At 37.9% G+C, this 8573-nt stretch overlaps 1 non-coding gene across 1 annotated transcript; it reads left to right on the top strand.

The window, feature by feature from the left end:
• The first annotated feature begins 6717 nt into the window (after nucleotides 1–6717).
• LOC142538129 (small nucleolar RNA R71) lies at nucleotides 6718–6823 on the top strand. Its single transcript, XR_012818669.1, has one exon. It is a non-coding gene; the product is annotated as a small nucleolar RNA R71 (small nucleolar RNA).
• The last annotated feature ends 1750 nt before the right edge of the window (nucleotides 6824–8573 follow it).

Raw genomic sequence — 8573 nt, 5'->3', positions numbered from 1 at the left:
CAGAATTGATTTATTGAGATGAGTTTTGATTTGAACTCTGTATACATTCCTTCTGAGATGTTTGAATTGATTACTTGCGATTTCGAGGACGAAATCATTTCTTAGAGGGGGAGAAATGTAAGGCTCGAGATTTATTAGTCTTCATTGATGTGATATTCGGAAGATATGAGTATGCATGACATGTAATGAGAGGCACTGAATGAGATTATGAAGGGTTGCATAAAGTCTAGACCGCACCCGCGCTACGAACAAGACCGCACCCGCGGTTGATGGACAGAGAGTTGGAGATTAATTACAGAAGTGACACCGCACCCGCGGTGAAGAAGTACCGCACCCCCGGTGCATGGCCAGTAGGGGATGAAAGTTGCTACTGGAGATTGAGTGCACCCGCGGTGCTAGACATACCGCACCCGCGATGTTGTACAAGTAGGGTCAGCGCACCCGGGGTCCAAGCTTCGGGGAAAGTTGATGCATATCAATACATGGAGCGCACCCGCGGTGCAAAAGTGAGCGCACCCGCGGTGCGACGTGTAGTATGAAGGTTTAGCCATTTGTTTGACATGCAATTGAGATATATATATATGTATTGATTCCCACGATTTCAGCAGAAGAAATCGTGGGTTTTCCTTCAACAAATTTCTTAAAGCTTTTCATATCTTTAAAGAGTGATTTTGAGATATCCGTGTATCAGAAGTCGAATCCGAACGCAGTATCGTACTCCTCTCGCTACGAGCTATACAAGGACGTAAGTTTTATTAAGTTTTGAGATGATTTGGAAACATGATATTGTTCGAATTGAATATGAACCAGATATGGTGTCTCTGATATAGTAGGCATCGCATAATTGAAGTCAGATCGCAGAACAGACTGTGTGTGCAATTGTTATGATTTTCGAAAGATATTGATTGAGATTTGATATCAGAGTAGTGTTGTTACTGATGTTAAGTGTACCGATATTGAGATTATGAATTGTATTGATACTGATTATGAATTCTGATAGTATCTCTGTGATGTTGAGATAGACGGGGTTATCGTGACTGTATTGTTATGCCGTCGAAACATCAGTAGATTGATATTGATCAGATTCAGTAATGATTTCGATTGTATCGTGATATCATTGATATGAATTAGATTGTACCTTGTTCAGATATGGATCAGATTATATACCGATTTGAGTATTGATCAGAACAGGTCTTGAATTGAGTTATATACTGATATGGTATTTATATGATTGTCATTATCAGATTTGGATATGGACAGATTGAAATACAAGACTTCGTCTTCATCAGACCGAGAAGAGAAAGGTATAAATCGATGTCAATTGGGAGATCGACTTGAGTTAGATTTAACTCGAGTTTCCCTAAACCACATACTTGTATGGTATTGTTTTGATACCTTTGTGTTTTAATGAGTATGTTTATTCTATTAAATTAGAAGTAGAAAGCAGAGAGCTATTAAGTAAGAGTCACTGACAGAGGGGTTAGATTTTGACAGACTTGTCACTGACCCATTGCACATTGTCAGAATAGGCTTAGTATTGGTAGATACGCCAAGGCACTGGACGTTTGGCGTATCGATGTGCTTAAGATACATATATTGTTCTTATTGTAGATTATTCGATACAGCTAGACCAAAGTCCAGAAATAAGAACGTACCGCCACTGCGACTGGTGGTAGTAGGTGGGAGACTTGTTACGTTCTTATTCACCGGGATCCCTAGACTAGATTAGAATGAGAGATGAGTCGAGTCTTAGATATTGAGACTAGAATTTGATTTACAGATCCGTATTGATTTATGTTTCGTAGATTACGATTCATGTTTTATTTACAAACTGGTATTGATACATGTTGTTCGATTATGCTACATGTGATAAGATATAATTCATGCTTTTATGTTAATTCAGTTAACTGCATGTATACATTATTTATACTGGGATTTATTCTCACCGGAGTAGCCGGCTGTTGTCTTGTTTGTATGTGTTCATGACAACAGGTGGGACAAGATCGGGGTCAAGAAGATGATGAGAGATCGAGATTAGAGTGGTGATTCCGGACTTGGATGTGGACTTGGTTTAATACTTGAAATTTAGTAGTTCAACCTTAGATTAGTTTGAACTAGAAGCATGTTGTACAAGATTTATATTATTATACTAGTTTGTATAATAGATTGATTCCATTACCTTCCGAATTTTAAAGAAAAATTTTTAGACCCTGTTTATCTTAATTGATAATTAAATCCCAAAGATTATTAAGAAAATGATTAGCATCCGGGCCCCCACAAATTCCCTTTCGATGATTCACCTGTCAAGAGCCCTCTTTGTCTTCTCCTTGTATGATAATGCGAGATCATATGCCCGATTCCGGAATTCTTGCAACTGATCCAATTGAAGCAGACGTCGTTCACCTGCATCAGTAAAGTTAAAGTTTAATGCTTTTGTTGCCCAGTGTACCGATGCTCTAACTCTACTGGTAAATGACATGCTTTACCAAACAGTACCGTATATGGTGTAGTACCTATAGGTGTTTTAAAAGAAGTCCTATATGCCCAAAGAGCATCATCTAACCTCACAGACCAATCTTTCCTGACACCTACCACTTTTTCCAAAATCCGCTTGATCTCTCGGTTAGATACTTCCACTTGAATACTCTTCTGGGGGTGATAGTTGGTAGAGATCTTATGTGTGACACCATATTTGCTCAAAAGTTTTTCAAATAGTTTGTTGCAAAAATGGGTGCCACCATCAATAATGATTGCTCGTGATGTTCCAAATCTGTTAAAAATATTTTTCTTTAAAAATTTCAGGACCACTTGAGCATCATTAGTGTCATATGCTTCTGCCTCTACCCATTTAGACACATAATCAACCGCAACCGAAATATATTTTTTCGTGAACAAACTAGGAAACGGTCCCATGAAGTCTATTCCCCACACATCAAAAACCTCACACTCAATGATATTATTTAATGGCATTTCATGACGGTTAGAGATGTTACCTGTCCGTTGGCATTTATCACAGGCTAGCACATAAGAACGAGCATCTTTAAAGAGGGTTGGACAATAAAAGCCACATTCAAGTACCTTAGATGTCGTCTTTGTTGGTCAAAAATGACCACCTACCTCACTGTCATAGCAATGGTTGAGAATTTGACCAAACTCTTCCTCTGCAACACATCTTCTTATCATGGAATCTGCACAAATCTTAAACAAAAATGGTTCCTCCCAAAAATAATGTTTCACGTCAGAAAAGAATTTATTTCGTTGGTGAAACGATAGATTTGGTGGTGTGCCTGTGACAAGAAATTTAGCAAAATTTGCATATGAAGGATAGTGTTTCACCTCAAATAGCTGCTCATCAGGAAACCAATCATTAATAGCATGATCGACACAGTCATTACTAATAAATTTTAATCTAGACAAGTGATCTACTACCACATTCTCAACACCCTTCTTATCTTTTATTTCTAAATCAAATTCTTCTAACAATAAAATCCACCGAAGTAGGCATGGCTTTGCATCTTTCTTGGCAAGTAAATATTTAAGTGCAGAGTAGTCTGTGTAAATAATGACTTTTGACAAAACAAGATATGAATGAAATTTATCAAGCGCAAATACTACTGCAAGTAATTCCTTTTCAATTGTTGCATAATTCAATTGAGCCTCATCTAAGGTCTTACTTGCGTAGTAAATTGTATGAAATACCTTGTTTTGCTGCTTGCCAAGCAAAGCTCCCACCGCAGTATCACTGGCATCGCATATGACCTCGAAAGGTAGATCTCAATCCGGTGCCACCAAAACAGGAGCCGTCACCAAGCGCTACTTTAAATCCTCGTATGCCTGTAGACAGTAAGAGTTAAAATCAAACGGCACATCTTTCATAAGTAAAGAAGATAGAGGTTTGGAAATTTTTGAAAAATCTTTAATAAAACGCCGATAAAAACCGGCGTGGCCTAGAAAACTTCTAATTCTCTTTATGGACGTCGGAGGTGGTAAGTTATTGATAACTTCGACTTTTGCATTATCCACCTCTATTCCATGCTCTGATATTTTGTGCCCCAATACTATTCTTTTTTGTACCATAAAATGGCATTTTTCCCAATTCAGCACCAAGTTTGTCTACTCGCATCTCATCAACACCACCTTCAAATTCTGCAAACAGTCATCAAAATAAGAGCCAAATATCGAGAAGTCATCCATAAATATTTCAAGGAAAGTTTCTATCATGTCATGAAATATAGCGGTCATGCATCGCTGAAAAGTGGCAGGTGCATTACACAAACCAAAGGGCATCCGTCTAAAAGCAAAAGTGCCATAAGAACAAGTGAAAGTGGTTTTCTCTTGGTCCTCGGGCGCAATCATGATTTGGTTATACCCTGAATACCCATCCAAAAAATAAATAAAACTCATGACCCGCTAACCTCGCAAGTATTTGATAAATGAAGGGCAGTGGAAAGTGATCTTTACGGGTAGAATCATTTAATTTCCTATAATCAATGCACACACGCCATCCCGTAACTGTCCTAGTGGGTATTAATTCATTTTTTTCATTTGTGATAACAGTAATCCCACCCTTTTTCGGCACACATTGATTAGGACTTACCCATGCACTATCAGATATATGATAGATAATACATGCATCAAGGAGTTTCATAGTTTCTGCTCTTACTACCTCTTTCATCTTTGGATTCAATCTTCTCTTAGGTTGCACAAAGTGTGAGTACTTTTTTTCCATCAATATCTTGTGCATACACACTGATAGATTGATCCCTTCGATATCCACCACTTTCAATGCAAATGCAATCTTGTGTGCTTTCAAGACTTTCAGCAGTTTGTCCTCCATCACATCTGTCAAAGAAGAAGAAATAATCACAGGAAGTTTATTATTCTCACCTAGATAGACGTATTTCATACGTGGAGGTAATGGCTTGAGCTCCAGAGTTGGTGGCTCCTCTAGGCTTGACTTCTGAGGGATCAAGTCTCTTCGATCCCCCAAGTCCTCTAATCTCATTCTTATTGGTATCTTCCATGGCTGGTTGGCATTGAGGTATTTCACTCTTTCGGATTTCTCTACATCCAATTCTTCTTCCCTTATTTCAGTAGTGAGAATGGCTTCCAAAGGGTCCCTAAGAGCATCTTGCACATAGTTGGAAACAAGAGAATCGAAAGCATCAATTCTATAACAACTATCAGGCTGCAGTGTGTGCTTAACTGCATTAAAAACGTCAAAAGTAATCTCCTCTTCTCCCACTCTCAATCTCAACTTCCCTTCCTGCACATCAATTAGAGCCTTGCCAGTTGCAAGGAACGGTCTCTCCAAAATCAAAGGTATCTCCATATCCTCCTCCATGTCGAGCACCATGAAATCTGTAGGAAAAATGAATTTGTCCACTTTCACAAGCACATCCTCAATAACTCCCTGTGGATACTTGACAGATATGTCCGCTAGCTGTAAAGACATCCTTGTTGGCTTAGGTTCTCCCAATCAAAGTTTCCTAAACACAGACAAAAGCATAAGATTAATAATCGCACCCAGATCACACAAAGCTTTATGAAAAACAACATCACCAATCATGCAAGGAATGAAAAACTCTCTGGGTCTTTAAGTTTCGGTGGGATTTTGTTTTGCACCAAGGTGGAGCAATTTTCAGTTAGATTGACCGTCATGTGACCCTCCAATTTTCTCTTGTTTGCTAAGATATCCTTCAAAAATTTAGCATAACTAAGCATTTTTATCAAAGCATCAGCAAAAGGAATATTGATATGCAATTTTTTAAACACCTCAAGAAACTTACCGAATTGCGCATCAAGTTTTGCTTTTTTCAATGCTGCAGGGAAAGGAGGAGGTATAAAAATTTTTGATTGTGTAGTGGGTGCTGCTGTAGTGGTCAAAGATTTACCTTTGGATGTCTCAGTCTATTCATCCAGTACTTGACTTTTTTCCTTTTTTCTAGACTCTAAAATTTTCCCATTCTTCAACTCGATGGACTTCACTTGCTCTTTAGGATTGGTCTCCGTGTTACTTGGCAAGGTGCCCAGCTCTCTACTTGCTATCATCTTTGCTAACTGTCCAATCTGATTATCTAGCCTCTTTTTCGATGCATCTTTGTTTTGGAGTCTAGTTTCGGTAGATGAGATGAACTTAGACATCATCTGCTCCAAATTGGACTTTTCTTCTCTAGAAGGGTAAGATATGTATAATGGTTGTTTCCCATATAGTTTTCCTCCCTGCGGTCGATTCTGACTGTTTTGGCCACCCCATGAGAAGTTGGGATGTTGCCACCATCCAGGATTATATGTGTTCGAATAGGGATCAATTTTTGGACTGTTCTGGACTACCACTTGATTCACTAGTGCCCCTTCTTGCGCATAAAAGGGATTGCCATCTTGACAGTCTTTCGCAAATTTTTCACCTCCACACTTATCACAGAATATCTCTTGAAGATGCATAGTCGTGCCACCCATATTCAAGCCGTCCAATTTCATGTTTAAGACATCAAGTTGTGCAGTAATAGCGGAAAGATCAGTTACCTGGTGAACTCCTGCACTTCTTCGCCGGTTGTTCCTTTCAGATGATAGCTGCTAGCAGCCATCTCCTCCAATAACTCGTATCCTTCCTTAGCAGTTTTTATCAATAGGTTCCCACAAGCAACAGCATCTATCATAGTACGATTAGGAGTGAGTAAGCCATAGTAAAAGGTTTGAAAGACTAACCCAAGTGGCAGTTCGTGATGAGGGCATCTTGGTAATAGATCTTTGAAACGCTCCCATGCCTCATATAAAGACTCTTGTTCGAATTGAGCAAATATGGTGATGTCTGCCAGCAGCTTCATGGTCTTAGATGGAGGAAAGTATTTAATGAGAAACGCTTCGCCATGTCCTCCCATGTGGTGATCGAACCTACAGGCAAACAATTTAACCATGCTTTAGCTTTGTCACTTAAGGAGAAAGGAAAAAAACGCAACCTAACAGCTTCATCTGAAACTCCATTAAATTTAAAAATATCGCAATTTCGAGGAAATCTGCGATGTGCGTGTTTGGGTCATCTACTGCAGATCCTCCAAACTGGACTGTATTCTGAATCATCTAAATTATAGTTGGCTTGATTTCGAAGTGGTTTGCCGGCACAATAGGCCTCACAATGCTGGGGCGTGCACCATCCAAAGAAGGCTGGGCATACTCTAGCATTGGTATGCGGCGTGGCATCTCAACATATATGTCTTCATGGTGTTCCTCCTCATGCTCGTGCTCGTGTCTCTCCATCAGTTCCTTCAGTCTTTGCTGATGTCTTTTTTTATGAAAAGTTCTTTCAATTTCATGGTCAAACTGCTCAAGCTCCACGTCGAGTGACTTTGGGATGCACTTGAAAAGATATCTGAAATAGAATATGGAGTGTTAGCTCAAGAAAAATAAAACAATGCTAAAGAAAATAAATAAAAATAAAATTGTGAATTAACAGTCCCCGGCAACGGGGCCAAAAACTTGATCGAGCAAAACTTGCACTGTAAAATCCTTATTAAAAATATGATTTTGTATGCTCGAAAATAAATCGCAAGTGCACGATGTCAAGTAATATTATAATGTACGCGAGTACGAATATCGTTCCACTGGAGACTGTATTTGCAATTATTATTTCCAGTTATCAAATCTTTAGCAAAGAAATTTGGATGGTTGTTTATGATACTAAAATTAAATAAAACTCAAAGATAAAACTCAAGAATTAAATAATGAGATATAGAATCTAGACCAATTAATTAAATTTCAATGAGAAATGAATTTGTTTGGAATTTCATTTCACTACCCCTCATTAATTAATTAATTCGTTCGATAGTGATTTATGCTTCCGACAGGATTTCTTATTCAATTAAACACACCTTCTCAAGCTATGTCAAACTAATTCTACTCAGTGAAGTAGTTAAATGTCTTTAATTATTTATCAAGAGTGAATCGCATATCGATCTATGAAATCCCCTAGTTTTCGACCATTAGGACTATAACTATCGACATGTATCCAATTAATATTTCTATGTAAATTGTAGATCCACAGACTATACTACTGGAACCTATCACAAGCTATTCTCTCGAAGTCACTCACGATATGAGACTATTATTAAAGTTAGCTATGTTTTAATAATCATAATAAAAACAGTAGTATACTCAAGAACAAATCAACAATTGAAATACGAATTAACTAAATCATTTTCGGGATAGGATCCCATTAAATCCCAACAAATATTGTAGTTTAGCTACTCGAATTCATAGTGAAAATAAACAACACAATGTTTAAACGATAAATACTAAATAAGAATTACTAGATGAGACGAGATCTGCGAAGAATTGTGCCCGAAAATCTTCGAATCTTCAACTCTAAGCAATTTCTCCAAGCTTTTCTCCTTTACTAGACTCCTTGGGTGTGGGGACCCGGACGCTAATTCATGTCTTAATCATTAATAATGTCAAATATAACAATTAAGAAAATGGGACTAATTTTTTTTTTATTATAAATGCGGAAACGTAACAGTAATCTATTTGATATACATGTCAAGAGTAAAGTACAAATAATGTACTACATGTCACTA

The sequence above is a fragment of the Primulina tabacum genome, chromosome 2 (genome assembly GCF_025594145.1).
Source record: "Primulina tabacum isolate GXHZ01 chromosome 2, ASM2559414v2, whole genome shotgun sequence".
NCBI classification, from domain to species: domain Eukaryota; kingdom Viridiplantae; phylum Streptophyta; class Magnoliopsida; order Lamiales; family Gesneriaceae; genus Primulina; species Primulina tabacum.
This window is presented reverse-complemented; position numbering and strand designations above follow the sequence as displayed.